The following is a 25,276-nucleotide window of genomic DNA, read 5'->3' on the forward strand; positions in this document are numbered from 1 at the left end:
AGAGAGAGATTCAAAACATTTACCAAAGACTTTCAATGCAGAAACTCTTCACACAAAAAACCTCTTGGTGATTTGTGGAAGGAATAATATGAGGTGATATAGAAAAGATGGGGGATATCCTTCAATACTGAGAGAAAAAACATAACTAAACTGGAGGTTTTAATCATAAAGTATTAGCAAAGGTGATAAAAAATGACCCATAGAAGTCAATGGTGGAGTATAAAGAAATGTGGAATTAAACCCAGGAGGAAGACTCATGGGGAATGAATAAGAACTTGAAGTATGAGAACAGAATATGATGGGGAAAATGGTACATGATTTATGGAAATGTGACAGCTACCTTCTTTTATCACAGAGCTCCTGAGAAGAGATTCAGAACCATCAAGATGCCCCATAAGTTTGGAGTTCATATCACAGCAACTTTTTAAAGACTTTTTATTCTAATTTAATGTACAGTAGTGTGTTGCCTGCACATGTGTATGTATACCACATGTGTGAGGTCTCAAGAAAAGCCAGAGAAGGACATCAGAGGCCCTGGAACTGGAGGTACAAATGGTTGTGAGTCACCATGTGAGTGCTGGGAACTGAACTCAGGTCCTTTGTAAGAGTAGCTAGTGCTCTTAACCACTGAGCTATCTCTTGAGTCCTAGCAATTATGTTTTAAAATAATGATACTCAACTTGGCATCATATGGGAAGTCAGAGATGAACTTTTAAAAACACACTCTGAGTAAATTATTTTAGAATTTCAGAAATAAGCATGCATCGTGAATTTACACTTTTGTTTTTTATACAGGATGTCATGTAGGCCATGCTGGCTTCAAATTCACTAAGTGGCCATGGATTATTGGAATTTCTGACCCTCTTGCCTCCTCCCACTGAGTGCAGTGACTCCAGATATTCATCACCACTGCCACTTGATTTTGTTCTGAGGATTGGAACCAGAGCTTTGTGGTGCTAGGTAAGAATTTTCCAACTGACAAACATCCATGACCCCATGTATGACTTGTTACTGTACAGCTAGTGGTTGACAAGACTGTCAGAAGAGGGCTCCTGTGAGTTCCTGAAGAAGAATACATCACCCAACAAACATGAAGACATGATCACTGAACCTCTTGATGGCACGTGACATAACCAATTTCCAATGGACATGACTGGAACTTCAAACAGAATGCATATAATCCTGTCATACTGCCCTGCACTAACTCTTCATAATGCTACACTTGTGATCTATATTGACCCAGAACCAAAAGCACCTCAGTTCTTGTCTGGATGCAAATAACTCATTTGGGCCATCAATCAAATTAGCAAACCTCAAACAAGCATATTTGTTTTTACATACAGAACCTTCAGTTGAAATAAACTGTCTCCCACAAAACATCATTTACAGAGATAGGTTTCCCCTCATATGTGTTTCTTTACAAGGCTGGAAGGAGAAGTTCTGCAGCACTTTAGTGAGAGCAAGTTTCATGATCATGAGTGGAAACCTCATGCCAAGGCAGTTCCTGGGTCCATTACCAAAGGGCAGGTATACATAAGGATTGATGCTGCCCTTGTTTTCCTTGCTGAACCTGGAGACACAGAGTAATGAATGATAAGTCAACAAAGGGTAGAAACATAAGAGCTACATACATGTATCTGCCTTTAGACATCTAACTGGTAACATACAGGTTGTTTGGGGAAGGTTCATTGAACTTCTACTTCCAGGTATTCAGCTATGAGAAATTGTACACTAAAGGTCCTGTCCATCTCCCTTGACCTATAAGAGTTTCCACATGGTAGATAAGACAGCTTCTGTTTGACAGAAAATTCATCCTCTGTGTCCATTAGTGTAATTATGGTGTCATGGGTTAGCGGTAACCAACCACTGTCTGGTTAGATTGAAGTTCCAATTTACAAAGGGAATTAATGCCTGGTACTGAAAATTTGGTCAAAATGTAATGGCTATGGAGGTCACAGGCTCTAAGGGTGAAATACTACTGTTGTTTTCCTAAGTGGACATGGTATCAAACTGTCTTCCAAATATTTATGTTTATATACAAAAATTTGTGCTCCTAATTTTTTAGTGTCTTAGAGAAGCTTCTGATTGCTGTGGGAGACAGTTAAGACAGAGACTTATGAATGATCAAAATGCTGAAAAACAGTGATGGTGGAGTGCTCAGCATTTAATGGTACATCAATATCATTTCCAACAAGGCTCATGAAGAATATCTTGGAAGAGGGGGCAGAATAACATAAGAGCCAGGGAATGAAAGGGGTGCTGTGAAACACTATCATCTGGACATGACACTGCCATTGTACTCATGCACTCCCAGCAGCTGTGGTTGCTTACACAAGACTGAACCCATGTTGATACACTCTGTCATAAATGGGGAAGGTAGTTCATGAGGTGCCACCTCCCTAAAGAGATATTGACAATTAATCATTTCTGGGGTAGGGGGAACTCTCTCTTCAATGATGTAGCTTTTGGTGAGTTGTTCATTCTCCAGCAAATAACTCCTATACCTACTCTTATGCAAGCAACCCTAATTAAACTCATGAGTCACAAGAAAAGAGGAAGACATGAAAACAGGAGGAAGACTTGTTGAGGACAATAGGGACCTTGTGGGAGGGAGAAGAGACAGGGCAATGTGAGGTGAAAATGACCAAAATACATTATACAAGCATGCAACTGTCAAAGAATAAAAAAAGGGTGAGGAATAGATCTCTAAACTCTAAAAGTCCATTCAGGATAATGCTGGGTCCATCACTGAAAAGCATGTGCCAGTTAGATGGAAGGAAAATAGGTTCCTGTCTCACACTTAAGTTGGTCATTTGCTACTTGAGGTAGGAGAAGAAAAACACTCTGTATTTATATTCTCATAGTTTATTCCCAGTCTCTCTTTTTTTCTTCCTTTTCTCTGCCATTCTCACAGAATCCAAATGAATGTAAAATAACATTTAGATCATCATCCTGTAAGAGACACCATAGTATAGATAGGCACACATGGTTCTGGGTGAGTTCACACTCTTGGGATTCTAGTACCTTTCAGGATGGAATTCCTCAGGCTCTAGCCAGTACTGTAGGTCATGGTAAAGAGCATAAATTGGTAGTATTACTGTGGACCCTTTCGGAATAAATACACCATCCATTTAATCATCTTGTTTAGAGACCCTCATAAGTCTGTTATCAATTGGGTATAATCTGGATATTTCATTCAACACCATGTCAAGGTACTCTATCTCCATCAGTTTATCATAGTTGGGAGACTCCTCAGAAGAAAGAAAAATATTTGTCCTGGGATTTTACATTAACTTTCAGCAGGTCTGCATTGGTGTCTTGAGTTCTCAGTAGCTCCAAAGCTGAACTGAGTATTGAAAATGTCCTAGGCACTCACAAAACATTTCATATGGTTTTTAAATTATTTTATTTTATATGTTTAGAGGTTTTGCCCACATATCTGTTCTGTACGTCATGTGAGTGCAGTACCCACACAAGTCAAAAGAGAGTATCAGATGCCTTGTAACTAGCATTACAGATGGCCGAGACCTGTCATTTGGGGACTGGGATCAAACCTGGATGGATCTTCTAAAAGAGGAGCCAGTGCTCTTAACTATTTAGCCATCTATCCAGCCCTTTACAAAGTGATTAAAATGATCCTGGAGGTCCTGGATCTCATTACTCAGGAAGCAGAGCCAGGCAGATCTGTTAGTTCGAGGCCAGCCTGGTCTACAGAGGGAGATCCACGACAGGCACCAAAGCTACACAGAGAAACCCTGACTCGGGGGGGGGGGGGAGAAGCAAACAAACATACAAAAAAAACCCATAAAAACAAAGTGATTAGAATAACTGTTACTTGAGGCTTAAAGATGTCTCAGTTTGTGAACTATGTACTATGTAATCCTGAGTTCAGATACACATCATTCATAAAGTCAGGCACAGTGGCAAACATCTATAATTCCAGCAGTGGTGTGGGGGACACAGAGTAAATGCATGCCTGGGCAGACTGCCTAATGAATTAATGTGCTCCAGATCCAGTGATAAGCATGTTGTAAAACATGGTGGAGAGTGATTTAGAAAAATGCCCAGTGTAGGTCTAGGATACACACACACACACACACACACACACACACACACACACACACACACACACTACTGAGGATGATGAGGTATCTCCTTTTCCCCCCTTCTCCAAGCACCATCCATTCACCTTATTGGGCAGAGCCACATCGATCTCCTCCTATAGTTTCTTCTGGATATCAGGGTGAGTGGCCAGAGAGTACAGGGCAAAGGCAATCGTGTTGCTGGTGGTTTTGTAGCCACCAAAATAAAGATAATTGACTGTATGATCTCCATGTCAGACAGAGCTGAAAGTAAGAAAATACTTTAGGAAAGTCAGGTCAGGATGGATTATCACAAAAGAGATGAGGAGAAAATCTAATGAGGGTCCTGTTTCTCTAGAGGTAGATACGTAGAAATCATTCAGTCTCCCTGGGGCGGTTATCACTCTCACATCCATGTGACACAGCCAGAGAAGGTGAAGATTGCTCCAGTCAGGATGTCCCATGGTTTATGATCTGGTCTTCATCATCATCAGTGGGCAACTTCAGGACATGTAATTTATTCTGTTCATGAGATTTGTTTTTATTTTTATTTATGTGCATTTGTATCCATCTGATCATGGGCCATGTATGTGTAAGATACACTTAGAGTCCAGAAGAGGCATCTGATCCCCTAGAGATGGAGGTTCAGAAGGTTGTGAGCTTACAGATAGGTGCTGAGAACTCAACTCCAGTCCTCTGCTAGAACTTGAGGTTTTTTTTTGTTTTTTTTTTTATGTGTGTGTGCTTGCACATGGGTTCTCTGCCATGGGGGCCCATAGAGCTGGAGTTATAAGCAGATGTAAATCTTTTCCATGAGTGCTATGATTTTGTTGTTGGAAATTTTTTCTTCCAATTAGTGTAGGCACTTGCTACTAAATTGAAACTCCATGAATGTAAGGTCATCCTTGGCTACATGAGATCCAACCTTAAAAGGATGAGGAGACATACAAGAATTTGAAGTTAGCTGAATACATGAAAGGGTTTCAAGTGGACAAACTGGAGAGAATTTGAAACATAAAATATATGATGACTTTAATTAGCAAATTTGGGGACCTAGAAGATCACATTGTTATACAAATGAAATTGTATGTACTAGAAATAAGCAAATATATAAGAATGGAAGAATCCCTTTACATTAGCTACTGAAGCCCACATATAGGTTAAAGTCTGAAAATTAGCAACTGTGATAGTAATAATAGTTTTAAATTAAAATATAATCATAGCTGTGAGGCTCTAGAGATATCTCAATGGATAAGAATATTTGCTGCACAAGCATGAAGACCTGAGTTTGAATCCTCATTTGTCATGTAAAAAGCCAAGTGTGGTAACACACACTTGTAACACCAACTCTGTGGGTCATAGGGACCTTCTGATTGCCAACCACCTCCAGGTTTAATAGGAGATCCTATGTGGAAGAAATAGGGCAGAGAGTGGTTGAGGAAGACACTTGGTGCCTTCCTCTGACATTCACACAGGCATATTGGTGTATACATGTGCACACACATGCATATGCTACCTGAAGAAGATAAAAATTTGTAAGTGATTTTTTAAGTGTGTAAATAAAGAGAACAAGTGTGTTTGTATAAGAGGCTTTTCCAGGATACCACTTATTCAATACACAAAGAAAAGTAAATCTTTAGCACATATTAAGGTAGAGAATGTACACATGTACACCAGGAACTCCAAGAAAACACCAGCACCATTTAAGTGCATGCCTCCTGACCGGATGTTTGGAGTCTAGACACAGTTCCCAGTCACTGTTGTGGGAAAGACCTAGGTAACACACAGAGTCTGCTGAAGATTTCCATCATGGCTATCCTTCATGTTTAGAACAAAACTGTGTCCTTGTGCTCCCAGAAAATTCCCTGGAGACAATAGCCATATCCTTCTTTCAACAACTCCACTGAGGTATTCTTCAGCTAGAAAACCTTCCCACATATTTTCTGAGTGGTCTGACCACTCCCTGAGAGCTTCCTTGTCCATAGACTAGAGAGTCCTTGTTTACCTTTATGAGAATCTTTTTCTTTGGAATTGTTATGAGTGTTCATCATCAGCTGAAGAAAATCCACTCAGTGCTGGAAGCAGAAAGAAAAGTTGCTAAAACAGAAGGTCAATGGTGAGGTCAGAGGTCAGAGGTGGATCAGCTGTACAGAAGTTTTGATTACTCAAGTTAGTGTTGCTAGAGTCATCACAGAACAAAAGCACCAGTGGCTAAGCCAGGAAGCCATCCAGCTACTACATCAACCACATTTACAATAAATTACAAGAGATACAATTTTAAACAATAGCTTTGATTTTTGAGAATATTTTTGAAGGAGATAATAGTATTTCCCCCTTTTAATCATTTTTATGTATTCTTAGAGAATTCCATACATATATACAATGAGATATTGTCATATCCACCCCACCATTTCCTCCATTCCATTCCTTCTCTATCCCTTGTAACAGTTCTTCCTCAAACTTCATGAACTCTTCTTTTTTAATAACCCACTGAGTCCATCTGGTGCTGCCCATATGTGCCTGGCTGTGGGGCCATCCACTGGTGCAGGGGAAACCTACTGGTGGCCACACCCTCCTTCTGCAGCCATCAACTTCCAATAGTTCTTCAGTGAGGGGTGAGGCTTCGAGAGGTCCTCTCTCATCTATGCTGGAGATTTGGTGGCCTTGGTCTTATGTAGCTCTTGTACCTTGACATTTTTTAAAATTTCAGTCCTTATGCATCTAGTTTTCATTCCTACTGCTAAGGGTTAATTTCAGTCTTATTCTCAATCCATTTTTCAAAGCTCTAACTTTTCCTCGCCCAGAAATATTAATATTCTATCTATCTATCTATCTATCTATCTATCTATCTATCTATCTATCATATTCTATCTACCTTTACTGATAGATGAAGGGAAGCATACTGTAGATGAATTTCTAAATGGTCTTATCAAATAAAAAACTCAGGAGAACCTGGTTTGGGGGTCAACACTGAAAGATCAGAGAAACAGAACAAGCCACAGTTAACCTCATCTTACTAATTCCTCAGCTGATCTTCTTTCCTCAGACTGAAAGCCTCTGAGTCCTCACCTGAGTGGATCTCAGCTGAACTGCTGCTCAAAGCCTAAAAGCTTAAAAAAGCCTCTTATTCCTGGTCTTCAAGACTTATATACCTTTCTGCTTCCTGCCATCACTTCCTTGGATTAAAGGTATGTGTCTTTCCCAAGCAAGACATGAGATCTCATGTGCTAGGAATAAAGGTGTTTGTCACCATGCTTGCCTATTTCCAGTGTGGCCTTGAATTCACAAAGATCCAGATGGATTTCTGCCTCAGGAATGCTAGGATTAAAGGTATATGCTACCAATGCCTAACCTCTATGTTTAATATAGTGGCCTGTTCTGTTCTCTGACCCCCAGATAAGTTTATTAGGATACACAATATATCAAGCACAGCACACTGCTCACATGTTCACAGCCTAACACATTATCAAACCATGAACCTCTCAGGGGACCACCACTTTTTACCTTGTAGTTACAATCCAGGCAATTTTCCTTCATTCTGTCCGTGAGCTTTTTGAAAAATGCTGTTGAATCTTTTGAGACTATAGAGACATTTAACATCTCATATATTGGGATGAGGAATGGAAAGAGTACTGGAAAGGTGTTTTGTTGGTATCCATAGCTTTTCTTCTCCTGTGGAAACAAAAGCAAAACCCCTTCCCCAACGTAGGACATATCCAGGTTTCCATTCTGAGGTCAACACATCTTTGAAATAAACCGGTTGGTTTAGCTCAGGAGTTTTGTCTGTCGTCCAATGTCTCTCTGCAGCTGTTGTTCCTTTCTCATCAGCATTGAGAAAATTCAAGGTTAATAAAGCACTGTGCAATCTATTTCTAGGAGTCATTGTTACCTGTTGCTGTTTATTTAGCATATCCTTTAAAGTTTGATTGGATCTTTCTATGACTGCTTGGCCTGTGGGATTGTGTGGTATACCTGTAACATGCTTTATATTGTAATAAGCAAAGAACTGTCTCATTTTATTGGAGACATATGTTGAGGCATTATCTGTCTTAATTTGTACAGGTATTCCCATGATGGCCATAACTTCTAATAGGTGTGTAATCACAGAATCAGCCTTTTCAGAACTCATAGGAGTTGCCCACTGAAATCCTGAATAGGTGTCAATGGTATGGTGTACATACTTTAATCTTCCAAATTCTGCAAAATGAAACACATCCATCTGCCAAATTTCATTTCTTTGTATACCTTTTGGATTGCTTCCTGCAGGTAATGGAGTTTGGTTATAGAAGGAACAAGTAGGACATTTTTTTCACAATATCCTTAGCTTATTGCCAAGTAATGGAGAAATCCTTCTTCAAACCTTTGCTATTTACATGGTGTTTCTTATAAAATTCTGAGGCTTCTAGCACATTACCTATTAGTAGCTGATCAATCTCATCATTACCTTGTGCTAGAGGTCCTGGCAGACCTGTATGGGATCTGATATGTGTTATATAGGATGTTCCCTTTTTCTGATGATTTCCTGCAATTGTATGAATAGTGAAGTTAATTCTGTATTATGAGGAATAAATTCATCAGTTTCAATATGTAAAACAACTCTCTCTGCATATTGAGAGTCAGTGACTATATTGAGGGGTTCTGTGAAGTCCATCAGTACCATAAGAACGGCATACAGTTCTGCCTTTTGTACAGAGCTGTATGGACTTCGTAACACTTTACTTAAGTCTCCTGATTTGTATCCTGCTTTCCCTGATTTATTTGCATCAGTATAGAATGTGAGGACTCCAGAAATTGGCTTGTGTCGTACAATGTGAGGAAGGACCCATTCAGTCTTCTTTATGAATTCTATTCTCTTGCTTTTGGGATAATGGTTATTAATCTCTCCCAAAAAGTTACTGCAGGCTCTCTGCCAGTATTCATTATCTTTCCATAGTGACGAAATTTCCTCATTCGTTAAAGGTACTATAATTTCTGCTGGGTCTATTCCTGTCAACTGACGAAGTCTTAATTTACCTTTTTGAATCAAATCAGAGATCTTTTCTATATAAGTCTTTAATTTCTTATTTGGTTTATGTGGTAGGAATATCCATTCCAATATAATATCTTCCCTCTGTATCAAAATACCTGTGGGGGAATGTCTGGAGGGGAATATGACAAGAATGCATTTAAGTTCTGGATTCACATGATCCACATGTGCTTCTCAAATTGTCTTTTCTACTAGAGCCAATTCCTTATCAGCTTTGACTGATAATTCTCTTGGACTATTTAATTCTTTGTCCCCTTCTAGAGTTTTAGCCAAATTTTGTGGTCCATGTTTGGGTATTCCCATGATACCCAATAAGTTGGAAATGCTTCCTAACAACTTTTGAAAATCATTAAGAGTCTTTAATCAATCTCTTCTCAGTTGTACCTTTTGGGGTCTAATTTTTTGTAACTATCTTATATCCTAAGTAATTAATAGAATCTCCTCTTTGTATTTTTTCAGGAGCAATTTGCAGTCCCCAGTGAGGCAAAACTTTTTTTACTTCTTCAAACATGCTTTCTAATGTGTCTAACTTTGGATCAGTTAATAGGATATCATCCTTATAGTGATAAATTATGGATTGTGGAAACTTTACACGAATTATCTCCAATGGTTTTTGCATAAAGTATTGGCATAAGGTAGGGCTGTTTAACATTCCCTGTGGGAGGACCTTCCATTGATATCTCTTGACTGGCTGAGAATTGTTTTAATTAGGAACTGTGAAGGCAAATTTTTCTCTATCATTTTCTTGTAAGGGTATGGTAAAGAAACAGTCTTTTAAGTCAATAACTATTATAGGACATTCTTTGGGTAGCAGAGAGGGCAAGGGCATCCCAGTCTGTAGGGAGCCCATTGGGCTGAATTACTTTATTAATAGCTCTCAGATCTGTCAGCATTCTCCAATTACCAGACTTTTTTTTAATAACAAATACAGAATTCCAAGGGCTGGTAGATTCTTCAATGTGTTGAGCATTTAACTGCTCTTGAACCAGCTGTTCTAAAGCTTATGGCTTCTCTTTTGTCAAAGGCCACTGTCCAACCCAGACAGGTTTATTAGTTAGCCATTTTAAAGGTAAGGCAGTTGGTACTTTTGAGAGTTCAACAGAAGTTGTGCTCTGTTTGTGTTCAGCCTGAATGGTTTGTGACTTTTTTTATAGCATGTTATGATATTATTCCTAGAAACATGCATTGGCCTGTATTCCTTTTCTGAGAGTGTAGGAATTTTAATCTGGGTATTGCACTGTGTTGTAACAGATCTCGGCCCCATAGATTTACTGCTACATTTGCTACATATGGCTTCAGCCTTCCTCTCTGTACTTCTGGCCCTATGCATTCAACCCATCTCGAACTCTGTTTTATCTGAGATAGGGTGCTAATTCCTAAAAGTTGGACATCTACCTCTTGAAGAGGCCAATTTGGATGCCATGATTTTGGTGTAATTAGAGTCACATCCGCACCTGTGTCTACCAGGCCCTCCAGAACCAAGCCATTAATTCGAATTCTAAGCTTTGGTCTTTGTTCATTTATGGAAGTCTGCCAAAATATTTGTTTTATTGTGTTCTTTGTAAACTGTGATTCATCTATCAGAGCTGTTTTGTCATCCATTGCATTATCGGTTTTTACATTAGGCATTGGTTTATTCAGTTGTCCTGGAGAGGAATGTCTTCCACAGTGGCTGGGAATGTTCTTACCACATTTGATTTGGGGGCCTGCAAGAGGCCCCCTGAGGTGTTTCTCGCTACTAAAGGGTTGCCTCATATATCTATTTTTGATCTGCACTCACTGGTCCAATGTCGGCCTTTGCCATATCTTCTACATAATCCAGGAGATGGTTGGGGTCTTCTGTTTAGGCTATTCCTAGAAGGAGTATTACTTCTAGGATTACCCCATGTACAGTTTTTACTTATATGACCTGGTGTACCACATTTAAAACATTTGGTACCACGGGGCCTTCTTTCACCTCTAGGATTTGTCTCTCCTATCCAAGCCTCATTACTGTAGTTAAGAGATTCAACACTATTAGTATACTGAACCCATTCTTCCAAAGGGGCTGATCTGATCTCTAATGGTGTAAGTATTATTTTGCATTCTGCATTAGCATTGTCGAATGCCAAGGACTCAGTTAATACTTTTCTTAATTCTTTATTTGATACAGCTTTTGTTATAGCTGTGTTCAGCCTTTGTAAAAAAATCAGTGAAGGGTTCATGTCATCCCTGAAATATCTTTGTATATACCTCAGTTGCTTTTCCAGGTTCTGGAATTTTTTCCCAAGCATTTAGAGCTGCTGTACAGCATAGGGATATTGTATGCTCATCATAAATGGCTTGTACATTCCTGTCAGTGAAACATCCCTCACCAAGTATTTGATCTTGGGAGATCTCAAAACCTCTGAGTTTACCTTGTTGTTCTAAATTTCTTGCCTCTTCTCTCAACCAGCTTTTCCACTGTAACTGCTGGCTATATTCTAGAACAGCTGAAATTAACTGATGCCAGTCATGTGGAATGATTCTATGTGAGGTAGACCACGAATTTAACATCTGTTTTACATATGTGGAGTGTATCCCATATGTAACTACTGCTTCCTTTATATTTTTAAAGTCCCTTGTTGAAATTGGTTGTAATGTATATGTCGTATATGGCTCGGGGTGTGTGTCATCTGCTGGCTTCTCATGGATGATAACAGGATAAGCCATTGTATGAGAGCCATTTGGAGATGTTGCAACCTGTATGGTCTTGCCCTTCTTCTTATTAGGTCCCTTGTCATGTTTATTGAGAGTTTCCTCCAGGGCTTGTAAACGAGCACCTAGGTTCTGTTCCAGGGAGTAAACCTCCTCTCTTGTAAGGGATTCCATATTTTTTATGGAATCATGGAAGTTTTTATGTTCTTCTGAAACACATGATTCCATGGACCTTATCTTATCAAGTAATGATAATTTTTCTTCCTTATATATTGTTTGAGTAGCTACAACTTCACTCTGGAGAGTTAGTGTTCTATCCATTAAATACTCATATTTATTATCAATAAAAGCAATTTTGGGTACAAGCTTGTTTTGTAAATTCTGGTTAGCCAATTCCAGAGAGAGAATCTTTTTATGTAAGTCCTGGCCAGCAGATTCCAGAGAAAGAATCTTTTTCTGTAAGCCTTCATTGCTATCTTTTAAAACCTGTAATTCCTGGTTAGCAGATTCCAGAAAGAGAATCTTTTTATGTAAGTTCTGGTCAGCAGATTCCATAGACAGAATCTTTTTCTGTAAGCCTTCATTGCTAACTTTTAAAGCCTGTATCAGTCCCAATAATGACTCATCTTTGTTCTTATTATTAAACCAGTGTTTGAACACTGTGTGAATTATTACAATGAATGTCAAAATGGTACAGGCCAGATATGTCTTAGGAAGGTCGTATATTTCCAGGAAAATGTCATTCATCATACAGGCAAAAAGGTTTTTAAATTCTTGTGAGGTAATGTTGTCAGCCATATTACAAGAATTACTCAAAATTTGTTAGTCAGTTTTAAGGTGTAAAATTATCAAGTACTTTTACTTGAAAGAAGCTTACCTTTCCGTGGTTTGGGGGATGCAGTAGCACTTTTCAGCCAGCAGGAGGCGTTGGTATAGCTCCAAAGCAAGGCCTGCTGTCGACCTTGGCTGGCGGCAGCTGAAGGCAGGAGCCAAGATGGCGGGGAGCCGGCACTCAGGGAGGAGTGGGGATGCCTCACTCACAGCGGGTTTTCTCTGATCTAGGGGCTAAGCTAGGGGACTGAGACCGGACTAGCTGCTCCCTTTTTCGGGAATGGAACCCTGTAGGCGTCCCCTGGTTAAATGGAACTTTGCAGGTGGGTTTAGGTACCCGCCAGCCACCAGCCGGGGAGTAGGCTGAGGGAGGGAGCCACCTGGGCCTTTGGAATTTGCCCCACATGGAGCGCCAGATATTGGTGAAATTATTAAGGCCACTCCACATAGTTAAAAGGGAGGTTTATTTTGTGGGGTAACTTACAAATGAAGGGGTAGGTTGCAGGGTCTGGCAAAGGTATAGCTCAGTCCGGCAGTGTTCTCTGGAGAACTCTGCTTGGTCTACCTCCAGCGTCCAGGGTCCCGGAACCAAGAGAGAGACCTTCTCTTGATCCTGGGCCTTCTGCTTCCTCCTCCACCCTGCCTTGTGGGCATGACCATTACCGAAGCCTCAGTGGGGGTTGGAACTTCCAGGCCAATGCTGGGATGGCTATCCACTACATACAGCCTCCACTTTTAAATATAAAATAATCAAACTTTACATTATAAAATAAAAATTTAAAACAACTAACTCTAGGTCTGGAGAGATGACTCATTGATAAATCACATGCCATGTGAGCACAATATCTGAATATGGTACCCAGTGCCCCTTTGAAGGTAAGCTCAATGACAGGTGACCTAAAACTCAGAAAGAAAGAAAAAAATCACACAATCTCCTTCACTTCCTGAATCTAGCTTGTAATGACCAGGTATAAATGTGGTTATGGAATAATGCTTAAAAGGAGACTAGGAGAGAATGATATTAGGTGGTGAGGAAAAATGGGATGTAGACAAAAGGACACATGAACTGTGTATGGAAATGTGTAGGGAGCCGCCATTCTAAGATGGCACCAACTTCCTGACAGCTTTGCTGTAAACAACTCCATATTTGGCTGTGCTTGCTGGGCTGCACGCCTCGAGGTTTGCGCATGCGCGTATATGGTAATTATGCGCCTTATGTCCTCAGCCTATCCCGTGGCTCCCTGTGCTTGCATTCTGGCGGGATCCAATCACAGACTGACCCGTTCGCCTGGTTCCCTATATAAGCAGCTGCCTTTTGGTTCTTGGGGCCCTTCACCTCCCACTCTCCCTCAACCAAGAGGCGCTCCAATAAAGTGTGATCTGAGAAGAATCTTCGAATGGTGGTCGTTCTTCCTCGCTGGTCGAGGAGCTCGCCGCAGAAATGTAATTGATAGAGAAAGTATTAAAACTCTAAATGAAACACCATTGCTAATTGGACCCAGCACATACTCAAAAAAATACTACAGGGTCTGGAGATATAGGTCAGCCCTTAGTACTGGTTGCTGTTTCAGAGGACAAAGGTATGATTTTCAGCATGCACATGGCTGCTCTTAACCATCTGTAACTTCAGTTCCAGGGGATTCAATACCCTCTTATGATGGTCTTGGCAGGGGATTCATGCAAGTGGTATGCATATGTGCAGGTAAAACACTCATACACATAAAATAAAAATAAATAACTCTTTCAAAAATGTTGAAGCAATTCAGCTATGTAAGAAGAGATGATCAAAATTCAGACATTAAAAAAATACTGTCATTTCCTATGGCTAAGGAGCTTTCTGGGCTTTCCACTGTTAGATAATCCATTTCAATAGCCATAACCTCATTGCAGTTGTAGATAAGTGTCATAGTCTGTGGATGTACCAGCAGTCCTCTTAACCTTAACAACTATCTCCCTATTACTTCAGACTCTTTGCTCATGACAAGTTTATATATTAGAGTCAGAGATGTTGTTTACAGTTGGGACAGTGAACAACATACTTAGCACCAAGTGATGTTTCTCACATTACTTGATCTCTGTGGCTGAATTTACTGTCTGTAAGATATTTGAAGAGCAGAGACAATAACCTTAAATGAGAATGAAATAAATGTATGCTCATGAAATACTTGTACTGTGGCAGGTGATACTAAATATGGGCTATAAAATATCAGCTACCACCTTAGTCTCTCCAAGCCAGTGTGGAATTGTGAGGAAAAGTCACCGTTTGTTTTGTAAAGATACTTATTCACCTTAGAGTACATGACAGCCTAACTAGGTGACCAAGCATAAAACAGACTATCATGACCATTTCACTTGTTAATGACCTCCAGAGAGCACATCATCAGCTTAGTCACACAAGTTTGAACTCCCAAGTCACTAGTTTCTCTGCCTGGCCCTCCACACCATTGTGCCTTTATTTAAGAAGTGATTTTTTTCCTGGTCATTTTCCACATATGGTCCAACTAGGATATCTTTAAAAGATCTTTTAAAAATGTATCGGTCATGTTTCTTAGAGGTATTATATTCTTAAAACAAAAACAAAACAAAAAAATCTAACTTTGTTTTTTTAATTGCATTAGGACTAGGGAAATGCTGATCAAAACCACAGGTTCAGCCCACAGCATATCCACTAAGTGGCAATGATCAAATTCATGGAAGAGACAAGCATCGCAGAGCATGAAGAACCTGGAATCCCCTGCAGTTCTAGAAGACATAGAAAACTCTGCAGCTACTTTGGAAAACATATGCTCGCCTGTGTAATATGTTAAAAATAGGGTAACTTCTTCACTCAGCAGCAATGATTCTGAATGTATACCCCCAAAACATGAAAAAAATTCAAACACAACCTTGTATGCAAATGCTTATGGCAGCAGCATTCATAGAAAACATAAAACTAACTACAATGTTCATCAATGGATGTGGAATATTTCTTTGTCATAGACACAGCAGACTGTGATGCTTGCTTCCTTTAATAATGTGCTAAATGACAGAGGCCTGTCACAGAAACCACATAGTCTATTATCCCATTGATGTGAATAAAATACCCAGAATATGTAAATATACAGAAAGTGAATTGGTGGTGGCTTAGGTCAAGGCTGTTTAAAGGATGATGGTGCAAATGAGCAACATGGCTAGAACTAAGTACTCTGCAGTTGACATTGGTAACAGGCCATGTGGACCATCAGTCAATGCAGACTCCTAAGTGATCAAAGTGCTGAGAATAAATGATGGTTGAGTGCTGGGCCCTACATGGAGCATCTATACCAGCACCCCCACCACTCTAGGCTCAAGGAACATCATGAAAGAGGGTGTGGGAATAAAGTAAAATCCAGGGAATGGTGGTGTGAGGTGCCATATCCTGGACATGGCATGGCCCACTCATGAACTGACCACTTGCATGAGATCACTCCAATAATATTGTTCAGCATCCTGGCAGGCAGCACTGATTGGACTCAAAAGGGAAGGGACATAAATTGGGAGGAAGATGTGTTGGGGTGTCTGAGGGAAGAAGGAGGTGAGAGTTAGGAGTAGGTATAATCCAGATAGATTGTATGCCTATATGATACTGTCAAAGGGTAGATAAAAGAATTTAAAATCAAAGCTAGGACTGGTGGCTTACATCTTTAACCCCAGCACTCAGGAGGCAGAGGTAGGGGGATCACTATGAGTTCAAGATCAGCCTGGTCTACACAGCAACTTTCAAGCAAGCTATAGCAATACAGTCTGAAAGAAAAATGAAGTTCTCAAACAAAAGTAAGGGGATACAGATCTTTGAATGCACTAAAAATATTGGATTGTGCCTTTAAGGGGGTGAATTATAAACCAATAGAGATTTTAGTTTTGGTAAGTGTGGAAGAGAAAGGCAGAACTGACTAACATGGCCACAGACAAGAGCAGAGAGTCAAAAGGCAGAAGAACCATCACACATACCTACTGACATGTATAATGGTTTAAAAAAAAAGCAAGTCTTATGAGCTTCTTGGCCTTTTCCACAAAATGGTCCTTTGAGTTGTTGAGGGAATCAACATTCACACCAAATGATGTACTTGTGATCACATTCATGCTGTAGGTCCCAAAAACTCTGAGAAGAGAGACATTGGAATTTAACACATGCAGCAAGAAGCCTGAAGTAATTAATATTCTTGGGCAAGACAGTCTAAATCACCCCAGTGCTGACCAAGCATCTTTCCCTCTGACCTCCCCTACCCTCGTGACCTTGGTACTACCATGTTTCTTTTTCAACTGAATATTTTGTCATCTAGTGTCTAAAGGGGAAGAAGGAGCAGCTGGACCATGTGAGACACACAGATGATGACCCTATGCCCCAGTTGCCCTTCCTCTCCCAGAACCACAGTGCATGTACCACTACTTACTCTTTTACGGTGATTGGCTTGCCTTTCTCTGCCTCTCTTCTCAAGTATTTTACCAAAATATCTCCATACTCTTCCATGATGGGGAACATCTAAGCACAAAACACAAAGGCATCCATAGTTAAGTGTGGGGACTCAAGTCTCACAAACATTTCACCTAAAAGGCCTTTCAGTCACCTCTTTGAGTTTTCCACTGGTGAAGGTGGGAGACAGCAAGGCTCACATTCTCTTCCACTCCTCATCCTTAGACATGGAGATGGCTTGACTCATAATCCCCAAGGGGTCCAAATCCTGGAGTCCAAAAAAAAAAAAAATACAAATTTGGCTTTCCTTAAGTCCAAAATTTTCCATGGTTGCAAAAGTGCTAAGTGGATACTGCTGTATAAAATTTAGTTACTGACTGTTTACTATGGATCAACCCTCAGGCCAGATTCAAAATAGTCAGAATTTCCTCACTGTCCATGAGATATCAGGTGCTCACTGGGCTGCCTGTTGATATTTCAAATATCTATATTTCAGGATCCTTCTAAATCTAAATCTCTCTGTGGTTGGAAAATTAGTTCCAGGGTTGAGGAGAAGATAGGAACAAGATATAGCAGATTCTCCAGAGCTATGCAGATAGAAAAAGGATTGGGGTCAGATGGGAAGTTATCTTTGCAACAGACAAGTTCTGCAGCTCTGTATTTACATTAGCAATGTGAAAAGATATGTCTTCATATGGGGATGTGTGCGTGTGTGTGTGTGTGTGTGTGTGTGTGTGTGTGTGTGTTTAGAATACAGTGCCTGTGTGCATGCTCAGTTGGAGAGCAGTGGTCTTGCATCTTCCTCTATAACTCTCTACTACATTTTTTGAGGCAGAGTCTCTCACTCAATCTAGAAGGCTTTAGTTTGGATACAAAGCAGGCCAGCAAGCACCTAGGATCTACCTATTTCCAAACATAGCTCTGAAGTAACATATGCATGCTGCTATTCCCAGCTTTTATATTGATTCTGGGTAACCAAACTCAGGTCCTTTACTCCTGAGCCATCTTCCTAGTCCTGAGACAGTTAAAGGATTTTATACTTGGGTTTTTAAAGATTTATTTTAGTATTGTATGTATGTACACATGTATGTATTATGTATTTATGTATATATGTATGTATGTAAGTATGAGTGTATGAACATATGCACATGTGTGTTCAGTGTATTCAGAGGACATAGGAGGGAGTTGGATCTCCTAAAGCAGGAGTTACAGTTTGTTTTGAGCCACTGGATGTGGATGTAGGCAACCAACACCCCCCCTCCCCCATCCGCTTCAGAGCTTTCAGATACTAAACCACTTCTACACCCAGTTAGTTTGTTTTAGGAAAAAATTCTATTTCGCTGGTGGGAACATCCTTCTACCTTCCATATGTATAATTTATACTGCTGTGGCATCTTCCAACATGTCCTTATATGAAAGTACTCAGCACAACAGGAAGAAATGGAAAAGGCTTCCACTTGATGAAGGGCAGCTGCAAACTAGGCCTTCAGCCAACTTCACCATGACCAAAGGCTGAATGAAGGCCAGAGAGATGGCTAGCAGGTAAAGGTGCTTGCTGCCAAGCCCATCAACCTGAGTTCAATCCCCAGGACCCACAGGGTAGAAGGAGAGAACCAGATTTCCCCAGGTGGGACAGTGAGATAGGAATGATTTAAGAAGAGAGAGAACATTGAACTAAGTATCATACCTCACACAAAATTAACCAATAAAGCCATAGGTTTAAGAGCAAATCTGAAAAAGTGTGTAATTTGTATTCAAGCAAACCCACACAGACGGGCCAGGTAAATAGTCATCCGACTTGACACTGACCCTACAATCCATTGAGAAGGAAAATGGATATAAAAAGTGAAGTAAGATGACAAGCTGAAAATGATAGCTGATGGGCTAGCAAGAGGGAATTTCCTGGTCAAGGAGCAGCTCTGTATTCTCAGTGCTTGTCACCACACAAATCTAGACCTGTGGTTAAGTACTTCACCGTACAGACATGAGAAAGTTCCTGTGAGACAGGAAATGTAAACACAATCTAGATGACAATAGTGTTTGTCTGCAACTACATTACAATAATGTGGTATACTTATACATCCTCATTAGCAAAATGAATGCCAGACCCTGCTTGTATATTATTGTGGTAGTCACTGTGAATCTATATTTATTTCATTTTTTAAAATTCAGTAAGTAGCCAGGAGGTTTTGGTGGATGCCCTTAATCCCAACACTCAGGAGGCAGAGGCAGGCAGAACTCTGTAATTTCAAGGACACCCTGGTCTATAGAGCGGTACAACCAGGACATACAAGAAACTCTGTCTTGAAAATCCCAAAATAAATAATAAAAATAAAAACAAACATCCAGTAGATGGGGGCAGGGTGGCACACGCCTTTAATCCTAGAATTTGGGAGGCATAAGCAGGTAGAGTTAGGCATATCTCTGAACTAAGCCTGGTCTACAGAGTGTGTAATTTAAATAAGCAAACCATCCAAACAAAATAAATTTAATAAGAAAATATAAAGCTTTCAATTAGCAAAATGGAGAGATTGGAGAGATGACTCAACAGTTAAGGGCACTTGCTGCTCTTCTGGATGAGACAGGTTCATATCCCAGCACTCATGTCAGCCCCCTCACAACTGTCTGGAATACCACACTCTCTCCTGGCCTTCACAAGAACCTACACTCACATGGCATTCACTCATATAGTCACACACATGTACACATAAATACAAATAACAAACATAAAATCTTTCAATTTTTTATATTAATAAACAAATTGCCTACCCATTTGTTTGTGAAGACAGAATAGCATTCCTTCACTAGTACATTCTTGATCATCTCTGTGTCTGTGATAGCTAACACTGGTGTATGACCATCAAACAACCTGTGTGGGAGAAACAGTTGATTTACCCAAGGCAGGTTCTGATGTGAGAACCCCAAATGCAGACTTTGATTCTCATGTTACATATCCCGCACTCTGGTTATACAACACATTGTCACAGGAGGTCCCAGTCCAACTTAGGGAGTCTGACCATGGATCTAGTGTAGACTTTGTAAAGTGATAGGCAATATCATTCAAGACACTATGAGTCACTTAAAGACAAAACAGTTTGTAGTGGATATCTAGTAGAGTCATTGCATCCAGGGTAAACATGAGAATGAAAAAGTTGCTTCTCACTCTATCTTGGGTAATGGCAGAATGCATTACTTGTTTGTTGAAGATACCTAGAACTTGAAGAAATTGTAGTAGAAAAGAGTGACTGTTGTTTTTCTGAAGATGTTTTCCTTCCATTGCATTACTTTAGTCACAAGATTATCCAGGCATGCTTGGAGGTCTTGAATTATTAAGTACTGCAAACAGTGTACAATAAAGACTGAGCTGGCAGGGGTGTGATGACTTCCTTCAGAGAACATCTAGAATAGATTAAAGAGACTTTGGTATGAGGAACTCACTGCATCCCAAACACAACTTTTGTGTATTTTCAGTAAATATGCTTCTGAACAGAGATTCCAGGTTCAGTTCACAGAAACTAGTCTTTTCTTCTTTGAACATCAGTGCAACAAGAAACACCAAACAATTGGTGTTCAACATTGTGATCTTAGAGATGACAGAGATCCAGACACTCCACGACTGGAGGTAAAGTATGTGCAGAGCAGGCAATATTCCAGGATGGGTTAAGGACATGGGGATTTCCATATCTGAAGAGCAGCAATATGTGTAGTTACTAAAGTGTTTGTTAAAAGGAAATGGAGTGAATGGGGAACCTGCCAGCACCAAATGGACTAAGAGGTGAGTCTTTGTCATCATAGCCAAATACTCCAGCCTCAAGGCTTTGGGCCCAGGGACCTAACCCTAAGCCCCCACCCACCCATTGCAGTCCAAGTTTCAGGCCAGTAGGCAGGTCTCCTGCAGACAGATCTGACTACTACCATTCCCTATCAGATCCTGTAACCCTCAAGCCCCACATGCCACAAATCCCACCCTCCCTTGGAGACTGCAACTGCTCCCTGAGGCAGAAGCTGCCAGCACTGATTGGACTAAAAGCTGCTCCATGAGACACAGATTCCATAAGCACTGATGGGACCAAGAGCTCCCATTGGACCAAGAGTATCATTCAGACCAAGAGAGGCTCCCTCAGACACAGACACCACTTGCACTGAGTGAAGGAAGAGAAGTGTAGATGCCAGTACAAAAACACAATCAACACCATAAAGGTGAATATAGCCCCATTAGAACCTAGAGGTTCTACATCACCAAGACCCTAACATCCAAACACAGAAGAAACAGAAGGAATCGACCTTAAAAATGACTTTAAGAAGATGACAGAGACCTATAAAGAGGAAATTAGAAATTCCCTTAAAGAAATGGAAGAAAAACAAAGAAAAAATTGAAAGAAATCAATAATGAAATTGAGGGAAATACAAACAAATAATTGGAAGAAATCAATAAATCCCTTAAAGAAAGCCAAGAAAAAAAAATAAACAGTTGAAGGAAACAGTCCAAGATTTAAAAACTGAAATAGAGGCAATAAAGAAGAAATAAACTGAGGGAATGCTGTAAATGAAATATCTGAGTAAACAAACAGGAACTACAGATGCAAGCATAACCAACCGAATGCAAGAGATGGAAGAGAGAATCTCTAGTGTTGAAGATATGATAGAAGAAATAGATTCATCAGTCAAAGAAAACACTAAAGCCAAAAAAGTCATAACACAAAATGTCCAGGAAGTTTTGGACACCATGAAAAGACCAAACCTAAATATGATATGGATAGAAGAAGGAGAAGAATAACAACTCAAAGGCACAGAAAGTATATTCAATAAAAATCACAGAAAAAAACTTTCCCAACCTAAAGAAGAAAATGCCGATGAAAATACAAGAAGCTTACAGAACACCAAATAGACTGGATACAAAAAAAGTCCCCTCACCACATAAAAATCAAACAAGGAAATATGCCAAATAAAGAAAAAGTATTAAAGGCTGCAAAGGAAAAAGGCCAAGTAATATATAAAGGCAGACCCATCAGAATAACACCTGACTTCTCATTGGAGACCCTGAAAGCTAGAAGGTCCTGGACAGATGTTATGCAGACACTAAGAGACCATGGATGCCAATCCAGACTATTATATCCAGCAAAAGTCTCAATAGGCATAGACAGAGTAAACAAAATATTCCATGATAAAACCAGATTCAAACAATAGCTATCCACAAATCCAGCCCTAGAGAAAGCACTTGAAGGAAAAATACAGCCTAAGGAATTTGGATACACCCTAACACAAATGAATATAGCTTTTTCTCAGCACCCCATGGAACCTTCTCTAAAATTGACCACATGCTGTCACAAAGCAAATCTCAACCGAAAAAATAGAATAACCTCCTGTATTTTGTCAGACTACCATGGCTTAAATTTAGATTTCAACAACAACAAAAAAATTACAGAAAGCCTACAATCTCATGAAAACTGAATAATGCCCAAATTAACCACCAATTGATCAAGGAAGAAATTAAGAAAGAAATTAAAGATTTCCTAGAATTCAAAGAAATGAATGTACAACATACCCAAACTTATGGGACACTATGAAAGCAGTGCTAATAGGAAAATTCATAGCACTAAATGCCCACATAAAGAAGTTGAAGAAATCTCACACTAGTGACTTAACAGCACAACTGAAAGCTCTAGAACAAAAACAAACAAACTCACCCAGGAGAAATACAGGAGGGATAGATCCCAAGACATAATCTAATTGAGGGCTGAAATCATTGAAATAAAAACAAAAAGAACAATACAAAGAATCAATGAAACAAAGAGTTGATTCTTTGAGAAAATCAACAAGATAGACAAGCCATTATCCAAACTAACCAACAGACAGAGAGAGAGCATTCAAATTAACAAAATCAGAAATGAAAAGGGAGACATAATAACTAACAATGAGGAAATCCAGATAGGGGAATGGGAGGTTCAAGCTAGAGCAGGGACAGAATGGGAGAGTAAGGAAAGTGATACCATGATAAGTGAAGACATCATGGTAATATGGAGAAACAGAGTGCTAGAGAAGTTCCCAGGAATCCACAAGGATGACCCTACCTTAGTCTACTGGCAATAATCCAGAGGGTGCCTGCACTGGCCTACTCAGGTGATAAAATGGTTGAATACCCTAACTGTCATCATAGAGCCCTCATCCAATGACTGCTGGAAGCAGATGCAGAGATCTACAGTTGGGTGCCAGACTGAACTCCAGGAGTCCCATCAATGAGACAGAGGAGGGATTCTATAAGCAAGGGACGTTGAGATCAAGATGGGAAAATGTACAAAGACAGCTGGTCAAACTAATGGAAACACATGAAGTGTTGTCAAATAGCTGAGGAGCCCCCATAGTACTGGATTAGGCCCTCTGGATAAATGAGACAGTTGTTTAGCTTGAACTGTTTAGCCCCTGCCCCAGCAGGCTATAGGATTGGGACCCTCCCTGGTGCATGAGCTGGCTTTTTGGAGCCCAGTGCCTATGGTGGGACACTTTGCATGGCCTTGATGCAGGGAGGAGGGGCTTGGACCTGCCTCAACTGAGGGTACCAGGCTCTGCTGACTTCCCATGAGAGACCTTGCCTTGGAGAAGGTGGGAATGGTAGGGCTTAGGGGGAGGCTGTGGGTGTGTGAGAAGAGGGAGATGAAGGAAATCTGTGGTTGGTATGTAAAATGAGTAGAAAATCTCTTAATAATAAGAAGAAAAAGGGAAAAAAGAATCACAGATAGACCTGGATTTGACCCAAGATGTTTATGCACCCTTCCACACACAAAGTTATTGGTATTTGCCAGTAGGTGTCATGGCTGTGAGAAGATGACCTCTGGGAAGACATAGCTTTTCCAAGAACTATGGAATTTACTTCCATGCATCTTCTTTGGTAGTTTTTCTTCAGCAAAATTTATTGGAAAATTCTCTAGGAGACCCATAGCAGGAATTCAGGAAGAAAAGAAGAAAGAGGTGGCCACTGCTGATATGTGAGACATGACTAACAGAAGACAAAGGTGTGATTAGCAGATATGAATCTCAAATATTCTTCTGTTTGTGGGGTACTCCCCAGAGCCACATCTGAGAGGCCACTTCCTTCCCCAGGGACCAGAAGCATCAGCTAATCTTTCCCTCCCAAGAGCTTCATTAAAAGCTTTCACACTAGAATCTGTATGAATCACCCATTATTTCTTATTATAAATCTCAAAAAGGTAAGGCTCAGAGAAGTAACACTGGGATGTCTTTAATCCCAACACCCGGGGAAGGAGCCATCTCTGTGGGATGAGACCAGAATGGATCTGCAGACTGTCTGTGGCCAACCCAGGGCCCAGCTGCCGATCCTGCGAAACCCAACAACTTGGAGGTGTTGCTGAGACTATGCTACTCAGCTGAAATCCATCTGGGAGAGGCATCAGAAACCTACAGTTTGCAGCCTGAGGAAACAAGAACAGCTGAGAAATTGACAAATGAGCAAAACGTCATCTTAGAACACAAAAGAAGGCATCGCCCAGCCACTGAACCAGATTACCAGAATCGTAAGTATACACTTCACCGATAGAGAACAAGTAAGCTCCCATCTCAGGACCAGCAGATCAGGTATCTAACTTGGAGTCCCAGCGACTAGAGAGCTACCTTTCCCTACTCCCCCCCCCAAAAAAACCCTGAAAAACAAACAAAAACTAACCCCTACAAACCTAACAACCACTGAAACCATAAGCACACCCTACACCCACTAACACTGATTTGACTAAGCTGATCCTGAAAACAGAGCCCAACAGCACCAATTTAACAAAGAAATCCTAGTGAACCAAGACGAACAATAAGAACAAGAGAGGCACCTTCAGACACAGACACTGCCTGCACCAAAAAGAGGAAGAGATGAGTAGACGCCAGTGCAAAAACATGAAGGCAACAGCATGAAGACCTATATGACAACATCACAATCTAGTGATTCTACACTTACAAGACCTGATCATACCAAGGCAGAAGAAGCAGAAGAAATCAACCCTAAAAATGACTTTAAGAAGAAGATAGAGGATCTTAAAGAGGAAATGAAAAACTCCCTTAAGGAGGAAATACAAAATTCCCTCAGAGAGGAAATAAATAATTCCCTTAATGAGGAAATGAAAAACTCCATTAAAGAGGAAGTGAAAAACTCCCTTAGAGAGGATAAGGGCTTGTCTATCTTGTTGATCTTCTCAAAGAACCAACTCTTTGTTTCATTAATCCTTTGTA

At 40.2% G+C, this 25,276-nt stretch overlaps 1 pseudogene; it reads right to left on the reverse strand.

The window, feature by feature from the left end:
* Positions 1-1,383: 1,383 nt before the first annotated feature.
* LOC118572590 overlaps positions 1,384-25,276 on the reverse strand; it is a 53,513-nt pseudogene continuing 29,620 nt past the window's right edge.

This window comes from Onychomys torridus, chromosome 22 (genome assembly GCF_903995425.1).
Source record: "Onychomys torridus chromosome 22, mOncTor1.1, whole genome shotgun sequence".
Lineage (NCBI taxonomy): Eukaryota > Metazoa > Chordata > Mammalia > Rodentia > Cricetidae > Onychomys > Onychomys torridus.